The sequence below is a fragment of the Symsagittifera roscoffensis genome, chromosome 2 (genome assembly GCF_963678635.1).
Source record: "Symsagittifera roscoffensis chromosome 2, txSymRosc1.1, whole genome shotgun sequence".
Lineage (NCBI taxonomy): Eukaryota > Metazoa > Xenacoelomorpha > Acoela > Convolutidae > Symsagittifera > Symsagittifera roscoffensis.
The window spans coordinates 17,748,073-17,774,761 of record NC_087063.1 but is presented as its reverse complement, the minus strand read 5'-3'; the positions used below and the strand labels follow the sequence as shown (position 1 = coordinate 17,774,761).

Below are 26,689 nucleotides of genomic sequence, written 5' to 3'. Positions count from 1 at the left end.
CCTTCCAGCAACCATTTTTTTTGTTTTAAATTTGTTGATTTATCGTTGAAATGAGGTACTTTTACTCGAAAAACAAATCCCGAGAAAGTTTCCAGGCCTTCTCTGAAACTTTATGAAAAACTACTAATTTCTAGTGCAGAGCGATACTGACATCGACGTGATTCGAACACGCAACCTTCTAATCTGGAGTCAGACGCGCTACCGTTGCGCCACGAAGTCCTGGAGATAAGCGAGCTGTACGGTTAAAAAATCGGGTTTTTTCTTCTTCCAGTAGTCATTTTTTTAGTTTTAATTGTGTCTATCTTTCCTTGAATTGACACAGTTTTACTTGAAACCAAAAACAATCCTGATCAAGTTAACAGGCCTTTTCCTTAATTTCTTGAAAAAAGTACACAAGTTCTAAGGCTGGGGAATATTGACTTCGACGTGATTCGAACACGATACTTCAAAGAGTCGAGCCATACGGTTATGCCCTTGTGTTTTTTTTCTTCCAGCAACCATTTTTTGTGTTTTAAATTTGTTGATTTTTCCTTGAAATGAGGTACTTCTACTCAAAAAACAAATCCCGAGAAAGTTTCCAGGCCTTCTCTGAAACTTTATGAAAAACTACTAATCTCTAGTGTAGGGGGAAATTGACCTCGACGTGATTCGAACACGCAACCTTCTGATCTGGAGTCAGACGCGCTACCGTTGCGCCACGAATTCCTGGAGAGAAGCGAGCTGTACTGTTTAAAGATCGGGTTTATTTTCTTCCAGTATTCATTTTTTTAGTTTTAATTGTGTCTATCTTTCCTTGAATTGACACAGTTTTACTTGAAATCAAAAAAATCTGATCAAGTTAACAGGCCTTTTCCTTAATTTCTTGAAAAAGTACACAAATTCTAAGGGTGGGGAATATTGACTTCGACGTGATTCGAACACGATACTTCAAAGAGTCGAGCCATACGGTTATGCCCTTGTGTTTTTTTCCTTCCAGCAACCATTTTTTGTGTTTTAAATTTGTTGATTTATCCTTGAAATGAGGTACTTTTACTCAAAAAACAAATCCCGAGAAAGTTTCCAGGCCTTCTCTGAAACTTTATGAAAAACTACTAATTTCTAGTGTAGGGGGAAATTGACCTCGACGTGATTCGAATACGCAACCTTCTGATCTGGAGTCAGACGCGCTACCGTTGCGCCACGAAGTCCTGGAGAGAAGCGAGCTGTACTGTTTAAAGATCGGGTTTATTTTCTTCCAGTATTCATTTTTTTAGTTTTAATTGTGTCTATCTTTCCTTGAATTGACACAGTTTTACTTGAAATCAAAAAAATCTTGATCAAGTTAACAGGCCTTTTCCTTAATTTCTTGAAAAAACTACACAAATTCTAAGGCTGGCGAATATTGAATTCGACGTGATTCGAACACGCAACCTTCAAAGAATCGAGCCATACGGTTATACCGTTGTGTTTTTTTCCTTCCAGCGACCAATTTTTGTGTTTTAAAATTGTTGATTTATCCTTGAAATGAGGTACTTTTACTTGAAAAAGAAATCCCGATAAAATTTTCAGGCCTTTTTTGAAATTTTATAAAAAACTAATAATTTCTAGTGTAGGTGGAAATTGACCTCGACGTGATTTGAACACGCAACGTTCTGATCTGGAGTCAGACGCGCTACCGTTGCGCCACGAAGTCCTGCAAAGAAGCGAGCCGTACAATTAAAAGATCGGGTTTTTTTTCCTTCCAGTATTCAATTTTTTGTGATTCAAATGTGTTTATCTTCCTTGAATTCAAGTACTTTTACTTGAAAAAAATCCTGATAATGTTTTTGAGCCCTTTCCTTAATTGCCTGGAAAAATTATACAATTTCTAAGGCTGGCGAATATTGACCTCGACGTGATTCTAACACGCAACATTCTGATCTGGAGTCAGACGCATTACCTTTGCGACAAAAAGTCCTTCAAAGAATCGAGCCATACGTATGCCTCTGTGTTTTTTCCTTCCAGCAACATTTTTTTGTGTTTTAAAAGTGTTATTTTTTCCTTGAAATGAGGTACTTTCACAGAAAAAACAAATCCCCAAAAAGTTTCCAGGCCTTTTCCTAAATTTTTTAAAAAACTACAAATTACAGAGTAGGTGGAAATTGACTTCGATGTGATTCGAACACGCAACCTTCAAAGAATCGAGCCATACGGTTATATCTTTGTGTTTTTTTCCTTCCAGCAACCATTTTTTGTGTTTTATATTTGTTGATTTAACCTTGAAATGAGGTACTTTTACTTGAAAAACAAATCCCGAGAAAGTTTCCAGGCCTTTTCTGAAACTTTTTTAAAAAAAACAACTAATTTCTAGTGTAGGTTGATACTGACCTCGACGTGATTTGAACATGCAACCTTCTGATCTGGAGTCAGACGCGCTACCGTTGCGCCACGAAGTCCTGGAGAGAAGCGAGCTGTACGGTTTAAAGATCGGGTTTTTTTTTCTTCCAGTATTCATTTTTTTAGTTTTAATTGTGTCTATCTTTCCTTGAATTGACACATTTTTACTTGAAACCAAAAAAAATCCTGATCAAGTTAACAGGCTTTTTCCTTAATTTCTTGAAAAAAAATACACAAATTCTAAGGGTGGGGAGTATTGACTTTGACGTGATTCGAAAACGCAACCTTCAAAGAATCGAGCCATACGGTTATACCCTTGTGTTTTTTTCCTTCCAGCAACCATTTTTTTTGTTTTAAATTTGTTGATTTATCGTTGAAATGAGGTACTTTTACTCGAAAAACAAATCCCGAGAAAGTTTCCAGGCCTTCTCTGAAACTTTATGAAAAACTACTAATTTCTAGTGCAGAGCGATACTGACATCGACGTGATTCGAACACGCAACCTTCTAATCTGGAGTAAGACGCGCTACCGTTGCGCCACGAAGTCCTGGAGAGAAGCGAGCTGTACGGTTAAAAAATCGGGTTTTTTCTTCTTCCAGTAGTCATTTTTTTAGTTTTAATTGTGTCTATCTTTCCTTGAATTGACACAGTTTTACTTGAAACCAAAAAAAATCCTGATCAAGTTAACAGGCCTTTTCCTTAATTTCTTGAAAAAAGTACACAAGTTCTAAGGCTGGGGAATATTGACTTCGACGTGATTCGAACACGATACTTCAAAGAGTCGAGCCATACGGTTATGCCCTTGTGTTTTTTTTCTTCCAGCAACCATTTTTTGTGTTTTAAATTTGTTGATTTTTCCTTGAAATGAGGTACTTCTACTCAAAAAACAAATCCCGAGAAAGTTTCCAGACCTTCTCTGAAACTTTATGAAAAACTACTAATCTCTAGTGTAGGGGGAAATCGACCTCGACGTGATTCGAACACGCAACCTTCTGATCTGGAGTCAGACGCGCTACCGTTGCGCCACGAAGTCCTGGAGAGAAGCGAGCTGTACTGTTTAAAGATCGGGTTTGTTTTCTTCCAGTATTCATTTTTTTAGTTTTAATTGTGTCTATCTTTCCTTGAATTGACACAGTTTTACTTGAAATCAAAAAAATCCTGATCAAGTTAACAGGCCTTTTCCTTAATTTCTTGAAAAAGTACACAAATTCTAAGGGTGGGGAGTATTGACTTCGACGTGATTCGAAAACGCAACCTTCAAAGAATCGAGCCATACGGTTATACCCTTGTGTTTTTTTTCTTCCAGCAACCATTTTTTGTGTTTTAAATTTGTTGATTTTTCCTTGAAATGAGGTACTTCTACTCAAAAAACAAATCCCGAGAAAGTTTCCAGGCCTTCTCTGAAACTTTATGAAAAACTACTAATCTCTAGTGTAGGGGGAAATTGACCTCGACGTGATTCGAACACGCAACCTTCTGATCTGGAGTCAGACGCGCTACCGTTGCGCCACGAAGTCCTGGAGAGAAGCGAGCTGTACTGTTTAAAGATCGGGTTTATTTTCTTCCAGTATTCATTTTTTTAGTTTTAATTGTGTCTATCTTTCCTTGAATTGACACAGTTTTACTTGAAACCAAAAAAAATCCTGATCAAGTTAACAGGCCTTTTCCTTAATTTCTTGAAAAAAGTACACAAGTTCTAAGGCTGGGGAATATTGACTTCGACGTGATTCGAACACGATACTTCAAAGAGTCGAGCCATACGGTTATGCCCTTGTGTTTTTTTTCTTCCAGCAACCATTTTTTGTGTTTTAAATTTGTTGATTTTTCCTTGAAATGAGGTACTTCTACTCAAAAAACAAATCCCGAGAAAGTTTCCAGGCCTTCTCTGAAACTTTATGAAAAACTACTAATCTCTAGTGTAGGGGGAAATTGACCTCGACGTGATTCGAACACGCAACCTTCTGATCTGGAGTCAGACGCGCTACCGTTGCGCCACGAAGTCCTGGAGAGAAGCGAGCTGTACTGTTTAAAGATCGGGTTTATTTTCTTCCAGTATTCATTTTTTTAGTTTTAATTGTGTCTATCTTTCCTTGAATTGACACAATTTTACTTGAAATCAAAAAAATCCTGATCAAGTTAACAGGCCTTTTCCTTAATTTCTTGAAAAAGTACACAAATTCTAAGGGTGGGGAGTATTGACTTCGACGTGATTCGAAAACGCAACCTTCAAAGAATCGAGCCATACGGTTATACCCTTGTGTTTTTTTTCTTCCAGCAACCATTTTTTGTGTTTTAAATTTGTTGATTTTTCCTTGAAATGAGGTACTTCTACTCAAAAAACAAATCCCGAGAAAGTTTCCAGGCCTTCTCTGAAACTTTATGAAAAACTACTAATCTCTAGTGTAGGGGGAAATTGACCTCGACGTGATTCGAACACGCAACCTTCTGATCTGGAGTCAGACGCGCTACCGTTGCGCCACGAAGTCCTGGAGAGAAGCGAGCTGTACTGTTTAAAGATCGGGTTTATTTTCTTCCAGTATTCATTTTTTTAGTTTTAATTGTGTCTATCTTTCCTTGAATTGACACAGTTTTACTTGAAATCAAAAAAATCCTGATCAAGTTAACAGGCCTTTTCCTTAATTTCTTGAAAAAGTACACAAATTCTAAGGGTGGGGAGTATTGACTTCGACGTGATTCGAAAACGCAACCTTCAAAGAATCGAGCCATACGGTTATACCCTTGTGTTTTTTTTCTTCCAGCAACCATTTTTTGTGTTTTAAATTTGTTGATTTTTCCTTGAAATGAGGTACTTCTACTCAAAAAACAAATCCCGAGAAAGTTTCCAGGCCTTCTCTGAAACTTTATGAAAAACTACTAATCTCTAGTGTAGGGGGAAATTGACCTCGACGTGATTCGAACACGCAACCTTCTGATCTGGATTCAGACGCGCTACCGTTGCGCCACGAAGTCCTGGAGAGAAGCGAGCTGTACTGTTTAAAGATCGGGTTTATTTTCTTCCAGTATTCATTTTTTTAGTTTTAATTGTGTCTATCTTTCCTTGAATTGACACAGTTTTACTTGAAACCAAAAAAAATCCTGATCAAGTTAACAGGCCTTTTCCTTAATTTCTTGAAAAAAGTACACAAGTTCTAAGGCTGGGGAATATTGACTTCGACGTGATTCGAACACGATACTTCAAAGAGTCGAGCCATACGGTTATGCCCTTGTGTTTTTTTTCTTCCAGCAACCATTTTTTGTGTTTTAAATTTGTTGATTTTTCCTTGAAATGAGGTACTTCTACTCAAAAAACAAATCCCGAGAAAGTTTCCAGGCCTTCTCTGAAACTTTATGAAAAACTACTAATCTCTAGTGTAGGGGGAAATTGACCTCGACGTGATTCGAACACGCAACCTTCTGATCTGGAGTCAGGCGCGCTACCGTTGCGCCACGAAGTCCTGGAGAGAAGCGAGCTGTACTGTTTAAAGATCGGGTTTATTTTCTTCCAGTATTCATTTTTTTAGTTTTAATTGTGTCTATCTTTCCTTGAATTGACACAGTTTTACTTGAAACCAAAAAAAACCCTGATCAAGTTAACAGGCCTTTTCCTTAATTTCTTGAAAAAAGTACACAAGTTCTAAGGCTGGGGAATATTGACTTCGACGTGATTCGAACACGATACCTTCTGATCTGGAGTCAAACGCGCTACCGTTGCGCCTCGAAGCCCTGGAGAGAAGCGAGCTGTACGGTTAAAACATCGGATTTTTTTTTTCTTCCAGTATTAGTTTTTTTAGTTTTAATTGTGTCTATCTTTCCTTAAATTGACACAGTTTTACTTGAAACCAAAAGAACCCTGATCAAGTTAACAGGCCTTTTCCTTAATTTCTTGAAAAAAGTACACAAGTTCTAAGGCTGGGGAATATTGACTTCGACGTGATTCGAACACGATACCTTCAAAGAGTCGAGCCATACGGTTATGCCCTTGTGTTTTTTTCCTTCCAGCAACCATTTTTTGTGTTTTAAATTTGTTGATTTATCTTTGAAATGAGGTACTTTTACTCGAAAAACAAATCCCGAAAAAGTTTCCAGGCCTTTTCTGAAACTTTTTTAAAAACTACCAATTTCTAGTGTAGCTGGACACTGACCTCGACGTGATCGGAACACGCAAACTTCTGATCTGGAGTCGGACGCTCTACCGTTGCGCCACGAAGTCCTGGAGAGAAGCGAGCTGTACGGTTAAAAGATCGGGTTTTTTTTCTTCCAGTATTCAATTTTTTAGTTTTAATTGTGTCTATCTTTCCTTGAATTGACACAGTTTTACTTGAAATCAAAAAAATCCTGATCAAGTTAACAGGCCTTTTCCTTAATTTCTTGAAAAAGTACACAAATTCTAAGGGTGGGGGTATTGATTTCGACGTGATTCGAAAACGCAACCTTCAAAGAATCGAGCCATACGGTTATACCCTTGTGTTTTTTTCCTTCCAGCAACCATTTTTTTTGTTTTCAATTTGTTGATTTATTGTTGAAATGAGGTGATTTTACTCGAAAAACAAATCCCGAGAAAGTTTCCAGGCCTTCTCTGAAACTTTATGAAAAATTACTAATTTCTAGTGCAGAGCGATACTGACATCAACGTGATTCGAACACGCAACCTTCTAATCTGGAGTCAGACGCGCTACCGTTGCGCCACGAAGTCCTGGAGAGAAGCGAGCTGTACGGTTAAAAGATCGGGTTTTTTCTTCTTCCAGTATTCATTTTTTTATTTTTAATTGTGTCTATCTTTCCTTGAATTGACACAGTTTTACTTGAAACCAAAAAAAAACCCTGATCAAGTTAACAGGCCTTTTCCTTAATTTCTTGAAAAAAGTACACAAGTTCTAAGGCTGGGGAATATTGACTTCGACGTGATTCGAACACGATACTTCAAAGAGTCGAGCCATACGGTTATGCCCTTGTGTTTTTTTCCTTCCAGCAACCATTTTTTGTGTTTTAAATTTGTTGATTTATCCTTGAAATGAGGTACTTTTACTCGAAAAACAAATCCCGAGAAACTTTCCAGGCCTTTTCTGAAACTTTTTAAAAAAACTACTAATTTTTAGTGTAGGTGGAAATTGACCTCGACGTGATTCGAACACGCAACCTTCAAAGAATCGAGCCATACGGTTATACCCTTGTGTTTTTTTCCTTCCAGCAACCATTTTTTTTGTTTTCAATTTGTTGATTTATTGTTGAAATGAGGTGATTTTACTCGAAAAACAAATCCCGAGAAAGTTTCCAGGCCTTCTCTGAAACTTTATGAAAAATTACTAATTTCTAGTGCAGAGCGATACTGACATCAACGTGATTCGAACACGCAACCTTCTAATCTGGAGTCAGACGCGCTACCGTTGCGCCACGAAGTCCTGGAGAGAAGCGAGCTGTACGGTTAAAAGATCGGGTTTTTTCTTCTTCCAGTATTCATTTTTTTATTTTTAATTGTGTCTATCTTTCCTTGAATTGACACAGTTTTACTTGAAACCAAAAAAAAACCCTGATCAAGTTAACAGGCCTTTTCCTTAATTTCTTGAAAAAAGTACACAAGTTCTAAGGCTGGGGAATATTGACTTCGACGTGATTCGAACACGATACTTCAAAGAGTCGAGCCATACGGTTATGCCCTTGTGTTTTTTTCCTTCCAGCAACCATTTTTTGTGTTTTAAATTTGTTGATTTATCCTTGAAATGAGGTACTTTTACTCGAAAAACAAATCCCGAGAAACTTTCCAGGCCTTTTCTGAAACTTTTTAAAAAAACTACTAATTTTTAGTGTAGGTGGAAATTGACCTCGACGTGATTCGAACACGCAACCTTCTGATCTGGAGTCAAACGCGCTACCGTTGCGCCTCGAAGCCCTGGAGAGAAGCGAGCTGTACGGTTAAAACATCGGATTTTTTTTTTCTTCCAGTATTAGTTTTTTTAGTTTTAATTGTGTCTATCTTTCCTTGAATTGACACAGTCTTACTTGAAATCAAAAAAATCCTGATCAAGTTAACAGGCCTTTTCCTTAATTTCTTGAAAAAGTACACAAATTCTAAGGGTGGAGGTATTGACTTCGACGTGATTCGAAAACGCAACCTTCAAAGAATCGAGCCATACGGTTATACCCTTGTGTTTTTTTCCTTCCAGCAACCATTTTTTTTGTTTTCAATTTGTTGATTTATTGTTGAAATGAGGTGATTTTACTCGAAAAACAAATCCCGAGAAAGTTTCCAGGCCTTCTCTGAAACTTTATGAAAAATTACTAATTTCTAGTGCAGAGCGATACTGACATCAACGTGATTCGAACACGCAACCTTCTAATCTGGAGTCAGACGCGCTACCGTTGCGCCACGAAGTCCTGGAGAGAAGCGAGCTGTACGGTTAAAAGATCGGGTTTTTTCTTCTTCCAGTATTCATTTTTTTAGTTTTAATTGTGTCTATCTTTCCTTGAATTGACACAGTTTTACTTGAAACCAAAAAAAAACCCTGATCAAGTTAACAGGCCTTTTCCTTAATTTCTTGAAAAAAGTACACAAGTTCTAATGCTGGGGAATATTGACTTCGACGTGATTCGAACACGATACTTCAAAGAGTCGAGCCATACGGTTATGCCCTTGTGTTTTTTTCCTTCCAGCAACCATTTTTTGTGTTTTAAATTTGTTGATTTATCCTTGAAATGAGGTACTTTTACTCGAAAAACAAATCCCGAGAAACTTTCCAGGCCTTTTCTGAAACTTTTTAAAAAAACTACTAATTTTTAGTGTAGGTGGAAATTGACCTCGACGTGATTCGAACACGCAACCTTCTGATCTGGAGTCAAACGCGCTACCGTTGCGCCTCGAAGCCCTGGAGAGAAGCGAGCTGTACGGTTAAAACATCGGATTTTTTTTTTCTTCCAGTATTAGTTTTTTTAGTTTTAATTGTGTCTATCTTTCCTTAAATTGACACAGTTTTACTTGAAACCAAAAGAACCCTGATCAAGTTAACAGGCCTTTTCCTTAATTTCTTGAAAAAAGTACACAAGTTCTAAGGCTGGGGAATATTGACTTCGACGTGATTCGAACACGATACCTTCAAAGAGTCGAGCCATACGGTTATGCCCTTGTGTTTTTTTCCTTCCAGCAACCATTTTTTGTGTTTTAAATTTGTTGATTTATCTTTGAAATGAGGTACTTTTACTCGAAAAACAAATCCCGAAAAAGTTTCCAGGCTTTTTCTGAAACTTTTTTAAAAACTACCAATTTCTAGTGTAGCTGGACACTGACCTCGACGTGATTCGAACACGCAAACTTCTGATCTGGAGTCAGACGCTCTACCGTTGCGCCACGAAGTCCTGGAGAGAAGCGAGCTGTACGGTTAAAAGATCGGGTTTTTTTTCTTCCAGTATTCAATTTTTTAGTTTTAATTGTGTCTATTTTTCCTTGAATTGGCACAGTTTTACTTGAAACCAAAAAAATCCTGATCAAGTTAACAGGCCTTTTCCTTAATTGCTTGAAAAAAGTACACAAATTCTAAGGCTGGGGAATATTGACTTTGACGTGATTCGAACACGAAACCTTCAAAGAATCGAGCCATACGGTTATACCCTTGTGTTTTTTTCCTTCCAGCAACCTTTTTTTGTGTTTTAAATTTGTTGATTTAGCCTTGAAATGAGGTACTTATACTTGAAAAACAAAACCCGAAAAAATTTCCAGGCCTTTTCTGAAACTTTTTAAAAAACTACTAATTTCTAGTGTAGGTGGATACTGACCTCGACGTGATTCGAACACGCAACATTCTGATCTGGAGTCAGACGCGCTACCGTTGCGCCACGATGTCCTGGAGAGAAGCGAGCTGTACGGTTAAAAGATCGGGTTTTTTTCTTCCAGTATTCAATTTTTTAGTTTTAATTGTGTCTATCTTTCCTTGAATTGGCACAGTTTTACTTGAAACCAAAAAAATCCTGATCAAGTTAACAGGCCTTTTCCTTAATTGCTTAAAGAAATCACACAAATTCTAAGGCTGGGGAATATTGACTTTGACGTGATTCGAACACGCAACCTTCAAAGAATCGAGCCATACGTTTATACCTTTGTGTTTTTCTCCTTCCAGCAACCATTTTTTTTGTGTTTTAAAAAAGTTATTTTTTCCTTGAAATGCGGTACTTTCACAGGAAAAACAAATCCCCAAAAAAATTCCAGGCCTTTTCCTGAAACTTTTTTAAAAAACTACAAATTTCTAGAGTAGGTGGAAATTGACCTCGATGTGATTCGAACACGCAACCTTCTGATCTGGAGTCAGACGCGCAATCGTTGCGCCACGAACTCCTGGAGATATTCGAGCCGTACGGTTGAAAGATTGGGTTGTTTTTCCTTCCAGTATTCATTTTTTTAGTTTTAAATGTGCCTATCTTTCCTTGAATTGACACAGTTTTACTTGAAACCAACAAAACCCTGATCAAGTTAACAGGCTTTTTCCTTAATTTCTTTAAAAAAAAAATACGCAAATTTTAATGTTTCTGGATATTGACTTCGACGGGATTCGAACACGGAAGGAACCTTCTGATCTGGAGTCCGACGCGCTACCGTTGCAACACGATGTCCTGCAAAGAAGCGAGCCGTACGGTTCAAATATCGGGTTTTCTTTGTTCTGGTATTCCTTTTTTTCGAGTTACAAATATGTCTATCTTTCCTTGAATTGGCACAGTTTTACTTGAAACCAAAAAAATCCTGATCAAGTTAACAAGCCTTTTCCTTAATTGCTTGAAAAAAGTACACAAATTCTAAGGCTGGGGAATATTGACTTTGACGTGATTCGAACACGAAACCTTCAAAGAGTCGAGCCATACGGTTATGCCCTTGTGTTTGTTTCCTTCCAGCAACCATTTTTTGTGTTTTAAATTTGTTGATTTATCCTTGAAATGAGGTACTTTTACTCGAAAAACAAATCCCGAAAATGTTTCCAGGCCTTTTCTGAAACTTTTTAAAAAACTACTAATTTCTAGTGTAGCTGGACACTGACCTCGACGTGATTCGAACACGCAACCTTCTGATCTGGAGTCAGACGCTCTACCGTTGCGCCAAGAAGTCCTGGAGAGAAGCGAGCTGTACGGTTAAAAGATCGGGTTTTTTTTCTTCCAGTATTCATTTTTTTAGTTTTAATAGTGTCTATCTTTCCTTGAATTGACACAGTTTTACTTTAAACCAAAAAAATCCTGATCAAGTTAACAGGCCTTTTCTTTAATTTCTTGATAAAATTACACAAATTCTAAGGCTGGGGAATATTGACTTCGACGTGATTCGAACACGCAACCTTCAAAGAATTGAGCCATACGGTTATACCTTTGTGTTTTTTTCTTCCAGCAACCATTTTTTGTGTTTTAAATTTGTTGATTTAAACTTGAAATGAGGTACTTTTACTTAAGAACAAATCCCGAGAAAGTTTTCAGGCCTTTTCTAAAACTTTTTAAAAAACTACTAATTTCTAGTGTAGATTGATACTGACCTCGACGTGATTCGAACACGCAACCTTCTGATCTGGAGTCAGAAGCGCTACCGTTGCGCCACGAACTCCTGGAGAGAAGCGAGCTGTACGGTTAAAAGATCGGGTTTTTTTTCTTCCAGTATTCATTTTTTTTAGTTTTAATTGTGTCTATCTTTCCTTGAATTGACACTGTTTTACTTGAAACCAAAAAAATCCTGATCAAGTTAACAGGCTTTTCCTTAATTTTTTGAAAAAGTACACAAAGTCTAAGGGTGGGGAATATTGACTTCGACGTGATTCGAACACGCAACCTTCAAAGAATCGAGTCATACGGTTATACCTTTGTGTTTTTTCCTTCCAGCAACCATTTTTTGTGTTTTAATTGTGTTGATTTATCCTTGAAATGAGGTACTTTTACTCGAAAAACAAATCCCGATAAAGTTTCCAGAACTTTTCTGAATTTTTTTTAAAAAACTACTAATTTCTAGTGTAGGTGGATACTGACCTCGACGTGATTCGAACACGCAACCTTCTGATCTGGAGTCAGACGCGCTACCGTTGCGCCACGAAGTCCCAGAGAGAAGCGAGCTGTACGGTTAAAAGATCGGGTTTTTTTTTTCTTCCAGTATTCATTTTTTCTAGTTTTAGTTGTGTCTATTTTTCCTTGAATTGACACAGTTTTACTTGAAACCAAAAAAATCCTGATCAAGTTAACAGGCCTTTTCCTTAATTTCTTGAAAAAATGACACAAACTCTAAGGCTGGGGAATATTGACTTCGACGTGATTCGAACACGAAACCTTCAAAGAATCGAGCCATACGGTTATACCCTTGTGTTTTTTTTCCTTCCAGCAACCATTTTTTGTGTTTTAAATTTGTTGATTTATCCTTGACATGAGGTACTTATACTTGAAAATCAAAACCCGAAAAAGTTTCCAGGCCTTTTCTGAAATTTTTTAAAAAACTACTAATTTTTAGTGTAGGTGGATACTGACCTCGACGTGATTTGAACACGCAACCTTCTGATCTGGAGTCAGACGCGCTACCGTTGCGCCACGAAGTCCCAGAGAGAAGCGAGCTGTACGGTTAAAAGATCGGGTTTTTTTTTCTTCCAGTATTCATTTTTTCTAGTTTTAGTTGTGTCTATTTTTCCTTGAATTGACACAGTTTTACTTGAAACCAAAAAAATCCTGATCAAGTTAACAGGCCTTTTCCTTAATTTCTTGAAAAAAGTACACAAACTCTAAGGCTGGGGAATATTGACTTCGACGTGATTCGAACACGAAACCTTCAAAGAATCGAGCCATACGGTTATACCCTTGTGTTTTTTTTCCTTCCAGCAACCATTTTTTGTGTTTTAAATTTGTTGATTTATCCTTGACATGAGGTACTTATACTTGAAAATCAAAACCCGAAAAAGTTTCCAGGCCTTTTCTGAAACTTTTTAAAAAACTACTAATTTTTAGTGTAGGTGGATACTGACCTCGACGTGATTTGAACACGCAACCTTCTGATCTGGAGTCAGACGCGCTACCGTTGCGCCATTAAGTTCTGGAGAGAAAGGAGCTGTACGGTTAAAAGATCGGGTTTTTTTTCTTCCAGTATTCAATTTTTTAGTTTTAATTGTGTCTATTTTTCCTTGAATTGGCACAGTTTTACTTGAAACCAAAAAAATCCTGATCAAGTTAACAGGCCTTTTCCTTAATTGCTTGAAAAAAGTACACAAATTCTAAGGCTGGGGAATATTGACTTTAACGTGATTCGAACACAAAACCTTCAAAGAATCGAGCCATACGGTTATACCCTTGTGTTTTTTTCCTTCCAGCAACCATTTTTTGTGTTTTAAATTTGTTGATTTATCCTTGAAATGAGGTACTTATACTTGAAAAACAAAACCCGAAAAAATTTCCAGGCCTTTTCTGAAACTTTTTAAAAAACTACTAATTTCTAGTGTAGGTGGATACTGACCTCGACGTGATTCGAACACGCAACCTTCTGATCTGGAGTCAGACGCGCTACCGTTGCGCCACGAAGTTCTGGAGAGAAAGGAGCTGTACGGTTAAAAGATTGGGTTTTTTTTCTTCCAGTATTCAATTTTTTAGTTTTAATTGTGTCTATTTTTCCTTGAATTGGCACAGTTTTACTTGAAACCAAAAAAATCCTGATCAAGTTAACAGGCCTTTTCCTTAATTGCTTGAAAAAAGTACACAAATTCTAAGGCTGGGGAATATTGACTTTGACGTGATTCGAACACAAAACCTTCAAAGAATCGAGCCATACGGTTATACCCTTGTGTTTTTTTCCTTCCAGCAACCATTTTTTGTGTTTTAAATTTGTTGATTTATCCTTGAAATGAGGTACTTATACTTGAAAAACAAAACCCGAAAAAATTTCCAGGCCTTTTCTGAAACTTTTTAAAAAACTACTAATTTTTAGTGTAGGTGGATACTGACCTCGACGTGATTTGAACACGCAACCTTCTGATCTGGAGTCAGACGCGCTACCGTTGCGCCACGAAGTTCTGGAGAGAAAGGAGCTGTACGGTTAAAAGATCGGGTTTTTTTTCTTCAAGTATTCAATTTTTTAGTTTTAATTGTGTCTATTTTTCCTTGAATTGGCAAAGTTTTACTTGAAACCAAAAAAATCCTGATCAAGTTAACAGGCCTTTTCCTTAATTGCTTGAAAAAAGTACACAAATTCTAAGGCTGGGGAATATTGACTTTGACGTGATTCGAACACAAAACCTTCAAAGAATCGAGCCATACGGTTATACCCTTGTGTTTTTTTCCTTCCAGCAACCATTTTTTGTGTTTTAAATTTGTTGATTTATCCTTGAAATGAGGTACTTATACTTGAAAAACAAAACCCGAAAAAATTTCCAGGCCTTTTCTGAAACTTTTTAAAAAAACTACTAATTTCTAGTGTAGGTGGATACTGACCTCGACGTGATTCGAACACGCAACCTTCTGATCTGGAGTCAGACGCGCTACCGCTGCGCCGCGAAGTCCTGGAGAGAAGCGAGCTGTACGGTTAAAAGATCGGGTTTTTTTCTTCCAGTATTCAATTTTTTAGTTTTAATTGTGTCTATCTTTCCTTGAATTGGCACAGTTTTACTTGAAACCAAAAAAATCCTGATCAAGTTAACAGGCCTTTTCCTTAATTGCTTGAAGAAATCACACAAATTCTAAGGCTGGGGAATATTGACTTTGACGTGATTCGAACACGAAACCTTCAAAGAATCGAGCCATACGGTTATACCCTTGTGTTTTTTTTCCTTCCAGCAACCATTTTTTGTGTTTTAAATTTGTTGATTTATCCTTGAAATGAGGTACTTATACTTGAAAATCAAAACCCGAAAAAGTTTCCAGGCCTTTTCTGAAACTTTTTAAAAAACTACTAATTTTTAGTGTAGGTGGATACTGACCTCGACGTGATTTGAACACGCAACCTTCTGATCTGGAGTCAGACGCGCTACCGTTGCGCCACATAGTTCTGGAGAGAAAGGAGCTGTACGGTTAAAAGATCGGGTTTTTTTTCTTCCAGTATTCAATTTTTTAGTTTTAATTGTGTCTATTTTTCCTTGAATTGGCACAGTTTTACTTGAAACCAAAAAAATCCTGATCAAGTTAACAGGCCTTTTCCTTAATTGCTTGAAAAAAGTACACAAATTCTAAGGCTGGGGAATATTGACTTTGACGTGATTCGAACACAAAACCTTCAAAGAATCGAGCCATACGGTTATACCCTTGTGTTTTTTTCCTTCCAGCAACCATTTTTTGTGTTTTAAATTTGTTGATTTATTCTTGAAATGAGGTACTTATACTTGAAAAACAAAACCCGAAAAAATTTCCAGGCCTTTTCTGAAACTTTTTAAAAAACTACTAATTTCTAGTGTAGGTGGATACTGACCTCGACGTGATTCGAACACGCAACCTTCTGATCTGGAGTCAGACGCGCTACCGTTGCGCCGCGAAGTCCTGGAGAGAAGCGAGCTGTACGGTTAAAAGATCGGAATTTTTTCTTCCAGTATTCAATTTTTTAGTTTTAATTGTGTCTATCTTTCCTTGAATTGGCACAGTTTTACTTGAAACCAAAAAAATCCTGATCAAGTTAACAGGCCTTTTCCTTAATTGCTTGAAGAAATCACACAAATTCTAAGGCTGGGGAATATTGACTTTGACGTGATTCGAACACGCAACCTTCAAAGAATCGAGCCATACGTTTATACCTTTGTGTTTTTCTCCTTCCAGCAACCATTTTTTTTGTGTTTTAAAAAGGTTATTTTTTCCTTGAAATGCGGTACTTTCACAGGAAAAACAAATCCCCAAAAAGTTTCCAGGCCTTTTCCTGAAACGTTTTTTAAAAAACTACAAATTTCTAGAGTAGGTGGAAATTGACCTCGATGTGATTCGAACACGCAACCTTCTGATCTGGAGTCAGACGCGCAATCGTTGCGCCACGAACTCCTGGAGATATTCGAGCCGTACGGTTGAAAGATTGGGTTGTTTTTCCTTCCAGTATTCATTTTTTTTAGTTTTAAATGTGCCTATCTTTCCTTGAATTGTTACAGTTTTACTTGAAACCAACAAAATCCTGATCAAGTTAGCAGGCCTTTTCCTTAATTTCTTGAAAAAAAACTACACAAATTCTAATGTTTCTGGATATTGACTTCGAAGGGATTCGAACACGGAACCTTCTGATCTGGAGTCCGACGCGCTACCGTTGCCACACGATGTCCTGCAAAGAAGCGAGCCGTACGGTTAAAATATCGGGTTTTCTTTCCTTCCGGTATTCCTTTTTTTTGAGTTACAAATATGTCTATCTTTCCTTGAATTGGCACAGTTTTACTTGAAACCAAAAAAATCCTGATCAAGTTAACAAGCCTTTTCCTTAATTGCTTGAAAAAATTACACAAATTCTAAGGCTGGGGAATATTGACTTTGACGTGATTCGAACACGCAACCTTCAAAGAATCGAGCCATACGGTTATACCCTTGTTTTTTTTCCCTTCCAGCAATCATTTTTTTTGTTTTAAATTTGTTGATTTATCGTTGAAATGAGGTACTTTTACTCGAAAAACAAATCCCGAGAAAGTTTCCAGGCCTTCTCTGAAACTTTATGAAAAACTACTAATTTCTAGTGCAGAGCGATACTGACATTGACGTGATTCGAACACGCAACCTTCAAAGAAACGAGCCATACGGTTATACCTTTGTGTTTTTTCCTTCCAGCAACCATTTTTTGTGTTTTAATTGTGTTGATTTATCCTTGAAATGAGGTATTTTTACTCGAAAAACAAATCCCGAGAAAGTTTCCAGAATTTTTCTGAAACTTTTTAAAAAACTACTAATTTCTAGTGTAGGTGGATACTGTCCTCGACGTGATTCGAACACGCAACCTTCTGATCTGGAGTCAGACGCGCTACCGTTGCGCCACGAAGTCCCAGAGAGAAGCGAGCTGTACGGTTAAAAGATCGGGTTTTTTTTTCTTCCAGTATTCATTTTTTCTAGTTTTAATTGTGTCTATTTTTCCTTGAATTGACACAGTTTTACTTGAAACCAAAAAAATCCTGATCAAGTTAACAGGCCTTTTCCTTAATTTCTTGAAAAAAGTACACAAACTCTAAGGCTGGGGAATATTGACTTCGACGTGATTCGAACACAAAACCTTCAAAGAATCGAGCCATACGGTTATACCCTTGTGTTTTTTTTCCTTCCAGCAACCATTTTTTGTGTTATAAATTTGTTGATTTATCCTTGAAATGAGGTACTTATACTTGAAAAACAAAACCCGAAAAAGTTTCCAGGCCTTTTCTGAAACTTTTTAAAAAACTACTAATTTCTAGTGTAGGTGGATACTGACCTCGACGTGATTTGAACACGCAACCTTCTGATCTGGAGTCAGACGCGCTACCGTTGCGCCACGAAGCCCTGGAGAGAAGCGAGCTGTACGGTTAAAAGATCGGGTTTTTTTCTTCCAATATTAGTTTTTTTATTTTTAATTGTGTCTATCTTTCCTTGAATTGACACAGTTTTACTTGAAACCAAAAAAAAATCCTGATCAAGTTAACAGGCCTTTTCCTTAATTGCTTGAAAAAAGTACACAAATTCTAAGGCTGGAGAATATTGACTTTGACGTGATTCGAACACGAAACCTTCAAAGAATCGAGCCATACGGTTATACCCTTGTGTTTTTTTCCTTCCAGCAACCATTTTTTGTGTTTTATATTTGTTGATTTATCCTTGAAATGAGGTACTTATACTTGAAAAACAAAACCCGAAAAAATTTCCAGGCATTTTCTGAAACTTTTTAAAAAACTACTATATTCTAGAGTAGGTGGATACTGACCTCGACGTGATTCGAACACGCAACCTTCTGATCTGGAGTCAGACGCGCTACCGTTGCGCCGCGAAGTCCTGGAGAGAAGCGAGCTGTACGGTTAAAAGATCGGGTTTTTTTCTTCCAGTATTCAATTTTTTAGTTTTGATTGTGTCTATCTTTCCTTGAATTGGCACAGTTTCACTTGAAACCAAAAAAATCCTGATCAAGTTAACAGGCCTTTTCCTTAATTGCTTGAAGAAATCACACAAATTCTAAGGCTGGGGAATATTGACTTTGACGTGATTCGAACACGCAACCTTCAAAGAATCGAGCCATACGTTTATACCTTTGTGTTTTTCTCCTTCCAGTAACCATTTTTTTTTGTGTTTTAAAAAGGTTATTTTTTCCTTGAAATGCGGTACTTTCACAGGAAAAACAAATCCCCAAAAAGTTTCCAGGCCTTTTCCTGAAACGTTTTTTAAAAAACTACAAATTTCTAGAGTAGGTGGAAATTGACCTCGATGTGATTCGAACACGCAACCTTCTGATCTGGAGTCAGACGCGCAATCGTTGCGCCACGAACTCCTGGAGATATTCGAGCCGTACGGTTGAAAGATTGGGTTGTTTTTCCTTCCAGTATTCATTTTTTTAGTTTTAATTGTGCCTATCTTTCCTTGAATTGACACAGTTTTACTTGAAACCAACAAAATCCTGATCAAGTTAGCAGGCCTTTTCCTTAATTTCTTGAAAAAAAAACTACACAAATTCTAATGTTTCTGGATATTGACTTCGACGGGATTCGAACACGGAACCTTCTGATCTGGAGTCCGACGCGCTACCGTTGCCACACGATGTCCTGCAAAGAAGCGAGCCGTACGGTTCAAATATCGGGTTTTCTTTCCTTCCGGTATTCCTTTTTTTTGAGTTACAAATATGTCTATCTTTCCTTGAATTGGCACAGTTTTACTTGAAACCAAAAAAATCCTGATCAAGTTAACAAGCCTTTTCCTTAATTGCTTGAAAAAAGTACACAAATTCTAAGGCTGGGGAATATTGACTTTGACGTGATTCGAACACGCAACCTTCAAAGAATCGAGCCATACGGTTATACCTTTGTGTTTTTCTCCTTCCAGCAACCATTTTTTTGTGTTTTAAAAAGGTTATTTTTTCCTTGAAATGAGGTACTTTCACAGGAAAAACAAATCCCCAAAAAGTTTCCAGGCCTTTTCCTGAAACGTTTTTTAAAAAACTACAAATTTCTAGAGTAGGTGGAAATTGACCTCGATGTGATTCGAACACGCAACCTTCTGATCTGGAGTCAGACGCGCAATCGTTGCGCCACGAACTCCTGGAGATATTCGAGCCGTACGGTTGAAAGATTGGGTTGTTTTTCCTTCCAGTATTCATTTTTTTAGTTTTAATTGTGCCTATCTTTCCTTGAATTGACACAGTTTTACTTGAAACCAACAAAATCCTGATCAAGTTAGCAGGCCTTTTCCTTAATTGCTTGAAGAAATCACACAAATTCTAAGGCTGGGGAATATTGACTTTGACGTGATTCGAACACGCAACCTTCAAAGAATCGAGCCATACGTTTATACCTTTGTGTTTTTCTCCTTCCAGTAACCATTTTTTTTTGTGTTTTAAAAAGGTTATTTTTTCCTTGAAATGCGGTACTTTCACAGGAAAAACAAATCCCCAAAAAGTTTCCAGGCCTTTTCCTGAAACGTTTTTTAAAAAACTACAAATTTCTAGAGTAGGTGGAAATTGACCTCGATGTGATTCGAACACGCAACCTTCTGATCTGGAGTCAGACGCGCAATCGTTGCGCCACGAACTCCTGGAGCTATTCGAGCCGTACGGTTGAAAGATTGGGTTGTTTTTCCTTCCAGTATTCATTTTTTTAGTTTTAATTGTGCCTATCTTTCCTTGAATTGACACAGTTTTACTTGAAACCAACAAAATCCTGATCAAGTTAGCAGGCCTTTTCCTTAATTTCTTGAAAAAAAAACTACACAAATTCTAATGTTTCTGGATATTGACTTCGACGGGATTCGAACACGGAACCTTCTGATCTGGAGTCCGACGCGCTACCGTTGCCACACGATGTCCTGCAAAGAAGCGAGCCGTACGGTTCAAATATCGGGTTTTCTTTCCTTCCGGTATTCCTTTTTTTTGAGTTACAAATATGTCTATCTTTCCTTGAATTGGCACAGTTTTACTTGAAACCAAAAAAATCCTGATCAAGTTAACAAGCCTTTTCCTTAATTGCTTGAAAAAAGTACACAAATTCTAAGGCTGGGGAATATTGACTTTGACGTGATTCGAACACGCAACCTTCAAAGAATCGAGCCATACGGTTATACCTTTGTGTTTTTCTCCTTCCAGCAACCATTTTTTTGTGTTTTAAAAAGGTTATTTTTTCCTTGAAATGAGGTACTTTCACAGGAAAAACAAATCCCCAAAAAGTTTCCAGGCCTTTTCTGAAACTTTTCAAAAAAACTTCTAATTTCTAGTGTAGGTTGATACTGACCTCGACGTGATTCGAACACGCAACCTTCTGATCTGGAGTCAGACGCGCTACCGTTGCGCCACGAAGTCCTGGAGAGAAGCGAGCTGTACGGTTTAAAGATCGGGTTTTTTTTTCTTCCAGTATTCATTTTTTTAGTTTTAATTGTGTCTATCTTTCCTTGAATTGACACAGTTTTACTTGAAACCAAAAAAATCCTGATCAAGTTAACAGGCCTTTTCCTTAATTTCTTGAAAAAAGTACACAAATTCTAGGGGTGGGGAGTATTGACTTCGACGTGATTCGAAAACGCAACCTTCAAAGAATCGAGCCATACAGTTATACCCTTGTGTTTTTTCCCTTCCAGCAACCATTTTTTTGTGTTTTAAAAAGGTTATTTTTTCCTTGAAATGCGGTACTTTCACAGGAAAAACAAATCCCCAAAAAGTTTCCAGGCCTTTTCCTGAAACGTTTTTTAAAAAACTACAAATTTCTAGAGTAGGTGGAAATTGACCTCGATGTGATTCGAACACGCAACCTTCTGATCTGGAGTCAGACGCGCAATCGTTGCGCCACGAACTCCTGGAGATATTCGAGCCGTACGGTTGAAAGATTGGGTTGTTTTTCCTTCCAGTATTCATTTTTTTAGTTTTAATTGTGCCTATCTTTCCTTGAATTGGCACAGTTTTACTTGAAACCAAAAAAATCCTGATCAAGTTAACAAGCCTTTTCCTTAATTGCTTGAAAAAAGTACACAAATTCTAAGGCTGGGGAATATTGACTTTGACGTGATTCGAACACGCAACTTTCAAAGAATTGAGCCATACGGTTATACCTTTGTGTTTTTTTCTTCCAGCAACCATTTTTTGTGTTTTAAATTTGTTGATTTAAACTTGAAATGAGGTACTTTTACTTAAGAACAAATCCCGAGAAAGTTTTCAGGCCTTTTCTAAAACTTTTTAAAAAACTACTAATTTCTAGTGTAGGTTGATACTGACCTCGACGTGATTCGAACACGCAACCTTCTGATCTGGAGTCAGACGCGCTACCGTTGCGCCACGAAGCCCTGGAGAGAAGCGAGCTGTACGGTTAAAAGATCGGGTTTTTTTCTTCCAATATTAGTTTTTTTATTTTTAATTGTGTCTATCTTTCCTTGAATTGACACAGTTTTACTTGAAACCAAAAAAATCCTGATCAAGTTAACAAGCCTTTTCCTTAATTGCTTGAAAAAAGTACACAAATTCTAAGGCTGGGGAATATTGACTTTGACGTGATTCGAAAACGCAACCTTCAAAGAATCGAGCCATACAGTTATACCCTTGTGTTTTTTCCCTTCCAGCAACCATTTTTTTGTGTTTTAAAAAGGTTATTTTTTCCTTGAAATGCGGTACTTTCACAGGAAAAACAAATCCCCAAAAAGTTTCCAGGCCTTTTCCTGAAACGTTTTTTAAAAAACTACAAATTTCTAGAGTAGGTGGAAATTGACCTCGATGTGATTCGAACACGCAACCTTCTGATCTGGAGTCAGACGCGCAATCGTTGCGCCACGAACTCCTGGAGATATTCGAGCCGTACGGTTGAAAGATTGGGTTGTTTTTCCTTCCAGTATTCATTTTTTTAGTTTTAATTGTGCCTATCTTTCCTTGAATTGGCACAGTTTTACTTGAAACCAAAAAAATCCTGATCAAGTTAACAAGCCTTTTCCTTAATTGCTTGAAAAAAGTACACAAATTCTAAGGCTGGGGAATATTGACTTTGACGTGATTCGAACACGCAACCTTCAAAGAATCGAGCCATACGGTTATACCTTTGTGTTTTTCTCCTTCCAGCAACCATTTTTTTGTGTTTTAAAAAGGTTATTTTTTCCTTGAAATGAGGTACTTTCACAGGAAAAACAAATCCCCAAAAAATTTCCAGGCCTTTTCTGAAACTTTTCAAAAAAACTACTAATTTCTAGTTTAGGTTGATACTGACCTCGACGTGATTCGAACACGCAACCTTCTGATCTGGAGTCAGACGCGCTACCGTTGCGCCACGAAGTCCTGGAGCGAAGCGAGCTGTACGGTTTAAAGATCGGGTTTTTTTTTCTTCCAGTATTCATTTTTTTAGTTTTAATTGTGTCTATCTTTCCTTGAATTGACACAGTTTTACTTGAAACCAAAAAAATCCTGATCAAGTTAACAGGCCTTTTCCTTAATTTCTTGAAAAAAGTACACAAATTCTAGGGGTGGGGAGTATTGACTTCGACGTGATTCGAAAACGCAACCTTCAAATAATCGAGCCATACAGTTATACCCTTGTGTTTTTTTCCTTCCAGCAACCATTTTTTGTGTTTTATATTTGTTGATTTATCGTTGAAATGAGGTACTTTTACTCGAAAAACAAATCCCGAGAAAGTTTACAGGCCTTCTCTGAGACTTTATAAAAAACTACTAATTTCTAGTGCAGAGCGATACTGACCTCGACGAGATTCGAACACGCAACCTTCTAATCTGGAGTCAGACGCGCTACCGTTGCGCCACGAAGTCCTGGAGAGAAGCGAGCTGTACGGTTTAAAGATCGGGTTTTTTTTTCTTCCAGTATTCATTTTTTTAGTTTTAATTGTGTCTATCTTTCCTTGAATTGACACAGTTTTACTTGAAACCAAAAAAATCCTGATCAAATTAACAGGCCTTTTCCTTAATTTCTTGAAAAAAGTACACAAATTCTAGGGGTGGAGAGTATTGACTTCGACGTGATTCGAAAACGCAACCTTCAAAGAATCGAGCCATACAGTTATACCCTTGTGTTTTTTCCCTTCCAGCAACCATTTTTTTGTGTTTTAAAAAGGTTATTTTTTCCTTGAAATGAGGTACTTTCACAGGAAAAACAAATCCCCAAAAAGTTTCCAGGCCTTTTCTGAAACTTTTTAAAAAGAACTACTAATTTCTAGTGTAGGTTGATACTGACCTCGACGTGATTCGAACACGCAACCTTCTGATCTGGAGTCAGACGAGCTACCGTTGCGCCACGAAGTCCTGGAGAGAAGCGAGCTGTACGGTTTAAAGATCGGGTTTTTTTTTCTTCCAGTATTCATTTTTTTAGTTTCAATTGTGTCTATCTTTCCTTGAATTGACACAGTTTTACTTGAAACCAAAAAAATCCTGATCAAGTTAACAGGCCTTTTCCTTAATTTCTTGAAAAAAGTACACAAACTCTAGGGGTGGGGAGTATTGACTTCGACGTGATTCGAAAACGCAACCTTCAAATAATCGAGCCATACAGTTATACCCTTGTGTTTTTTTCCTTCCAGCAACCATTTTTTGTGTTTTATATTTGTTGATTTATCGTTGAAATGAGGTACTTTTACTCGAAAAACAAATCCCGAGAAAGTTTACAGGCCTTCTCTGAGACTTTATAAAAAACTACTAATTTCTAGTGCAGAGCGATACTGACCTCGACGAGATTCGAACACGCAACCTTCTAATCTGGAGTCAGACGCGCTACCGTTGCGCCACGAAGTCCTGGAGAGAAGCGAGCTGTACGGTTTAAAGATCGGGTTTTTTTTTCTTCCAGTATTCATTTTTTTAGTTTTAATTGTGTCTATCTTTCCTTGAATTGACACAGTTTTACTTGAAACCAAAAAAATCCTGATCAAGTTAACAGGCCTTTTCCTTAATTTCTTGAAAAAAGTACACAAATTCTAGGGGTGGGGAGTATTGACTTCGACGTGATTCGAAAACGCAACCTTCAAAGAATCGAGCCATACAGTTATACCCTTGTGTTTTTTCCCTTCCAGCAACCATTTTTTTGTGTTTTAAAAAGGTTATTTTTTCCTTGAAATGAGGTACTTTCACAGGAAAAACAAATCCCCAAAAAGTTTCCAGGCCTTTTCTGAAACTTTTTAAAAAGAACTACTAATTTCTAGTGTAGGTTGATACTGACCTCGACGTGATTCGAACACGCAACCTTCTGAGCTGGAGTCAGACGAGCTACCGTTGCGCCACGAAGTCCTGGAGAGAAGCGAGCTGTACGGTTTAAAGATCGGGTTTTTTTTTCTTCCAGTATTCATTTTTTTAGTTTCAATTGTGTCTATCTTTCCTTGAATTGACACAGTTTTACTTGAAACCAAAAAAATCCTGATCAAGTTAACAGGCCTTTTCCTTAATTTCTTGAAAAAAGTACACAAACTCTAGGGGTGGGGAGTATTGACTTCGACGTGATTCGAAAACGCAACCTTCAAAGAATCGAGCCATACAGTTATACCCTTGTGTTTTTTCCCTTCCAGCAACCATTTTTTGTGTTTTATATTTGTTGATTCATCGTTGAACTGAGGTACTTTTACTCGAAAAACAAATCCCGAGAAAGTTTCCAGGCCTTCTCTGAAACTTTATGAAAAACTACTAATTTCTCGTGCAGAGCGATACTGACCTCGACGAGATTCGAACACGCAACCTTCTAATCTGGAGTCAGACGCGCTACCGTTGCGCCACGAAGTCCTGGAGAGAAGCGAGCTGTACGGTTAAAAGATCGGGTTTTTTTTCTTCCAATATTCGTTTTTTTTAGTTTTAATTGTGTCTATCTTTCCTTGAATTTACACAGTTTTACTTTAAACCAAAAAAAATCCTGATCAAGTTAACAGACCTTTTCCTTAATTTCTTGAAAAAAGTACACAAGTTCTAAGGCTGGGGAATATTGACTTCGACGTGATTCGAACACGCAACCTTCAAAGAATCGAGCCATACGGTTATACCCTTGTGTTTTTTTACTTCCAGCAACCATTTTTTGTGTTCTAAATTTGTTGATTTATTCTTGAAATGAGGTTTTTTTACTCGAAAAACAAATCCCGATAAAGTTTCCAGGCCTTTTCTGAAATTTTTTAAAAAAACTACTAATTTTTAATGTAGGTGAAAATTGACCTCGACGTGATTCGAACACGCAACCTTCTGATCTGGAGTCAGACGCGCTACCGTTGCGCCACGAAGCCCTGGAGAGAAGCGAGCTGTACGGTTAAAAGATCGGATTTTTTTTTCTTCCAGTATTCATTTTTTTTAGTTTTAATTTGTCTAACTTTCCTTAAATTGACACAGTTTTACTAGAAACCAAAAGAACCCTGATCAAGTTAACAGGCCTTTTCCTTAATTTCTTGAAAAAAGTAACCATTTTTTGTGTTTTAAATTTGTTGATTTATCCTTGAAATGAGGTACTTATACTTGAAAAACAAAACCCGAAAAAGTTTCCAGGCCTTTTCTGAAACTTTTTAAAAAACTACTAATTTCTAGTGTAGGTGGATACTGACCTCGACGTGATTCGAACACGCAACCTTCTGATCTGGAGTCAGACGCGCTACCGTTGCGCCACGAAGTCCCAGAGAGAAGCGAGCTGTACGGTTAAAAGATCGGGTTTTTTTTCTTCCAGTATTCAATTTTTTAGTTTTAATTGTGTCTATTTTTCCTTGAATTGGCACAGTTTTACTTGAAACCAAAAAAATCCTGATCAAGTTAACAGGCCTTTTCCTTAATTGCTTGAAAAAAGTACACAAATTCCAAGGCTGGGGAATATTGACTTTGACGTGATTCGAACACGAAACCTTCAAAGAATCGAGCCATACGGTTATACCCTTGTGTTTTTTTCCTTCCAGCAACCATTTTTTGTGTTTCAAAAATTGTTGATTTATCCTTGAAATTAGGTACTTATACTTGAAAAACAAAACCCGAAAAAATTTCCAGGCCTTTTCTGAAACTTTTTAAAAAACTACTAATTTCTAGTGTAGGTGGATACTGACCTCGACGTGATTCGAACACGCAACCTTCTGATCTGGAGTCAGACGCGCTACCGTTGCGCCACGAAGTCCTGGAGAGAAGCGAGCTGTACGGTTAAAAGATCGGGTTTTTTTCTTCCAGTATTCAATTTTTTAGTTTTAATTGTGTCTATCTTTCCTTGAATTGGCACAGTTTTACTTGAAACCAAAAAAATCCTGATCAAGTTAACAGGCCTTTTCCTTAATTTCTTGAAAAAAAAACTACACAAATTCTAATGTTTCTGGATAT

The 26,689-nt window shown here is 37.4% G+C and overlaps 1 protein-coding gene and 44 non-coding genes across 45 annotated transcripts in view; all 45 read right to left on the bottom strand.

Moving 5' to 3' along the window:
• The window catches only part of LOC134839060 (dynein regulatory complex subunit 5-like), an 86,942-nt gene that overhangs the window by 16,237 nt on the left and 44,016 nt on the right, over window positions 1–26,689 (bottom strand). The window lies entirely within an intron of this gene.
• On the bottom strand, window positions 148–219 carry Trnaw-cca (transfer RNA tryptophan (anticodon CCA)). The gene has a single exon. It is a non-coding gene; the product is annotated as a tRNA-Trp (tRNA).
• Trnaw-cca (transfer RNA tryptophan (anticodon CCA)) lies at window positions 634–705 on the bottom strand. Its single transcript has one exon. It is a non-coding gene; the product is annotated as a tRNA-Trp (tRNA).
• Window positions 1,116–1,187, bottom strand: Trnaw-cca (transfer RNA tryptophan (anticodon CCA)). Its single transcript has one exon. It is a non-coding gene; the product is annotated as a tRNA-Trp (tRNA).
• On the bottom strand, window positions 1,601–1,672 carry Trnaw-cca (transfer RNA tryptophan (anticodon CCA)). The gene has a single exon. It is a non-coding gene; the product is annotated as a tRNA-Trp (tRNA).
• Window positions 2,343–2,414, bottom strand: Trnaw-cca (transfer RNA tryptophan (anticodon CCA)). Its single transcript has one exon. It is a non-coding gene; the product is annotated as a tRNA-Trp (tRNA).
• On the bottom strand, window positions 2,831–2,902 carry Trnaw-cca (transfer RNA tryptophan (anticodon CCA)). Its single transcript has one exon. It is a non-coding gene; the product is annotated as a tRNA-Trp (tRNA).
• Trnaw-cca (transfer RNA tryptophan (anticodon CCA)) lies at window positions 3,317–3,388 on the bottom strand. Its single transcript has one exon. It is a non-coding gene; the product is annotated as a tRNA-Trp (tRNA).
• Trnaw-cca (transfer RNA tryptophan (anticodon CCA)) lies at window positions 3,801–3,872 on the bottom strand. Its single transcript has one exon. It is a non-coding gene; the product is annotated as a tRNA-Trp (tRNA).
• On the bottom strand, window positions 4,286–4,357 carry Trnaw-cca (transfer RNA tryptophan (anticodon CCA)). Its single transcript has one exon. It is a non-coding gene; the product is annotated as a tRNA-Trp (tRNA).
• Trnaw-cca (transfer RNA tryptophan (anticodon CCA)) lies at window positions 4,770–4,841 on the bottom strand. The gene has a single exon. It is a non-coding gene; the product is annotated as a tRNA-Trp (tRNA).
• Trnaw-cca (transfer RNA tryptophan (anticodon CCA)) lies at window positions 5,254–5,325 on the bottom strand. Its single transcript has one exon. It is a non-coding gene; the product is annotated as a tRNA-Trp (tRNA).
• Trnaw-cca (transfer RNA tryptophan (anticodon CCA)) lies at window positions 5,739–5,810 on the bottom strand. The gene has a single exon. It is a non-coding gene; the product is annotated as a tRNA-Trp (tRNA).
• Window positions 6,007–6,078, bottom strand: Trnaw-cca (transfer RNA tryptophan (anticodon CCA)). The gene has a single exon. It is a non-coding gene; the product is annotated as a tRNA-Trp (tRNA).
• Window positions 6,977–7,048, bottom strand: Trnaw-cca (transfer RNA tryptophan (anticodon CCA)). Its single transcript has one exon. It is a non-coding gene; the product is annotated as a tRNA-Trp (tRNA).
• On the bottom strand, window positions 7,683–7,754 carry Trnaw-cca (transfer RNA tryptophan (anticodon CCA)). The gene has a single exon. It is a non-coding gene; the product is annotated as a tRNA-Trp (tRNA).
• Trnaw-cca (transfer RNA tryptophan (anticodon CCA)) lies at window positions 8,171–8,242 on the bottom strand. Its single transcript has one exon. It is a non-coding gene; the product is annotated as a tRNA-Trp (tRNA).
• Trnaw-cca (transfer RNA tryptophan (anticodon CCA)) lies at window positions 8,656–8,727 on the bottom strand. Its single transcript has one exon. It is a non-coding gene; the product is annotated as a tRNA-Trp (tRNA).
• Window positions 9,144–9,215, bottom strand: Trnaw-cca (transfer RNA tryptophan (anticodon CCA)). Its single transcript has one exon. It is a non-coding gene; the product is annotated as a tRNA-Trp (tRNA).
• Window positions 9,631–9,702, bottom strand: Trnaw-cca (transfer RNA tryptophan (anticodon CCA)). Its single transcript has one exon. It is a non-coding gene; the product is annotated as a tRNA-Trp (tRNA).
• Trnaw-cca (transfer RNA tryptophan (anticodon CCA)) lies at window positions 10,116–10,187 on the bottom strand. The gene has a single exon. It is a non-coding gene; the product is annotated as a tRNA-Trp (tRNA).
• Trnaw-cca (transfer RNA tryptophan (anticodon CCA)) lies at window positions 11,366–11,437 on the bottom strand. Its single transcript has one exon. It is a non-coding gene; the product is annotated as a tRNA-Trp (tRNA).
• On the bottom strand, window positions 11,849–11,920 carry Trnaw-cca (transfer RNA tryptophan (anticodon CCA)). Its single transcript has one exon. It is a non-coding gene; the product is annotated as a tRNA-Trp (tRNA).
• Trnaw-cca (transfer RNA tryptophan (anticodon CCA)) lies at window positions 12,333–12,404 on the bottom strand. The gene has a single exon. It is a non-coding gene; the product is annotated as a tRNA-Trp (tRNA).
• On the bottom strand, window positions 12,822–12,893 carry Trnaw-cca (transfer RNA tryptophan (anticodon CCA)). Its single transcript has one exon. It is a non-coding gene; the product is annotated as a tRNA-Trp (tRNA).
• Trnaw-cca (transfer RNA tryptophan (anticodon CCA)) lies at window positions 13,310–13,381 on the bottom strand. Its single transcript has one exon. It is a non-coding gene; the product is annotated as a tRNA-Trp (tRNA).
• Window positions 13,795–13,866, bottom strand: Trnaw-cca (transfer RNA tryptophan (anticodon CCA)). Its single transcript has one exon. It is a non-coding gene; the product is annotated as a tRNA-Trp (tRNA).
• Window positions 14,280–14,351, bottom strand: Trnaw-cca (transfer RNA tryptophan (anticodon CCA)). Its single transcript has one exon. It is a non-coding gene; the product is annotated as a tRNA-Trp (tRNA).
• Window positions 14,766–14,837, bottom strand: Trnaw-cca (transfer RNA tryptophan (anticodon CCA)). Its single transcript has one exon. It is a non-coding gene; the product is annotated as a tRNA-Trp (tRNA).
• Trnaw-cca (transfer RNA tryptophan (anticodon CCA)) lies at window positions 15,251–15,323 on the bottom strand. Its single transcript has one exon. It is a non-coding gene; the product is annotated as a tRNA-Trp (tRNA).
• Window positions 15,736–15,807, bottom strand: Trnaw-cca (transfer RNA tryptophan (anticodon CCA)). The gene has a single exon. It is a non-coding gene; the product is annotated as a tRNA-Trp (tRNA).
• Trnaw-cca (transfer RNA tryptophan (anticodon CCA)) lies at window positions 17,201–17,272 on the bottom strand. The gene has a single exon. It is a non-coding gene; the product is annotated as a tRNA-Trp (tRNA).
• Window positions 17,689–17,760, bottom strand: Trnaw-cca (transfer RNA tryptophan (anticodon CCA)). The gene has a single exon. It is a non-coding gene; the product is annotated as a tRNA-Trp (tRNA).
• On the bottom strand, window positions 18,175–18,246 carry Trnaw-cca (transfer RNA tryptophan (anticodon CCA)). The gene has a single exon. It is a non-coding gene; the product is annotated as a tRNA-Trp (tRNA).
• On the bottom strand, window positions 20,681–20,752 carry Trnaw-cca (transfer RNA tryptophan (anticodon CCA)). The gene has a single exon. It is a non-coding gene; the product is annotated as a tRNA-Trp (tRNA).
• On the bottom strand, window positions 21,655–21,726 carry Trnaw-cca (transfer RNA tryptophan (anticodon CCA)). The gene has a single exon. It is a non-coding gene; the product is annotated as a tRNA-Trp (tRNA).
• Trnaw-cca (transfer RNA tryptophan (anticodon CCA)) lies at window positions 22,631–22,702 on the bottom strand. Its single transcript has one exon. It is a non-coding gene; the product is annotated as a tRNA-Trp (tRNA).
• Trnaw-cca (transfer RNA tryptophan (anticodon CCA)) lies at window positions 23,117–23,188 on the bottom strand. The gene has a single exon. It is a non-coding gene; the product is annotated as a tRNA-Trp (tRNA).
• Window positions 23,606–23,677, bottom strand: Trnaw-cca (transfer RNA tryptophan (anticodon CCA)). The gene has a single exon. It is a non-coding gene; the product is annotated as a tRNA-Trp (tRNA).
• On the bottom strand, window positions 24,092–24,163 carry Trnaw-cca (transfer RNA tryptophan (anticodon CCA)). The gene has a single exon. It is a non-coding gene; the product is annotated as a tRNA-Trp (tRNA).
• Trnaw-cca (transfer RNA tryptophan (anticodon CCA)) lies at window positions 24,581–24,652 on the bottom strand. Its single transcript has one exon. It is a non-coding gene; the product is annotated as a tRNA-Trp (tRNA).
• On the bottom strand, window positions 25,067–25,138 carry Trnaw-cca (transfer RNA tryptophan (anticodon CCA)). Its single transcript has one exon. It is a non-coding gene; the product is annotated as a tRNA-Trp (tRNA).
• Trnaw-cca (transfer RNA tryptophan (anticodon CCA)) lies at window positions 25,555–25,626 on the bottom strand. The gene has a single exon. It is a non-coding gene; the product is annotated as a tRNA-Trp (tRNA).
• On the bottom strand, window positions 25,935–26,006 carry Trnaw-cca (transfer RNA tryptophan (anticodon CCA)). The gene has a single exon. It is a non-coding gene; the product is annotated as a tRNA-Trp (tRNA).
• On the bottom strand, window positions 26,421–26,492 carry Trnaw-cca (transfer RNA tryptophan (anticodon CCA)). The gene has a single exon. It is a non-coding gene; the product is annotated as a tRNA-Trp (tRNA).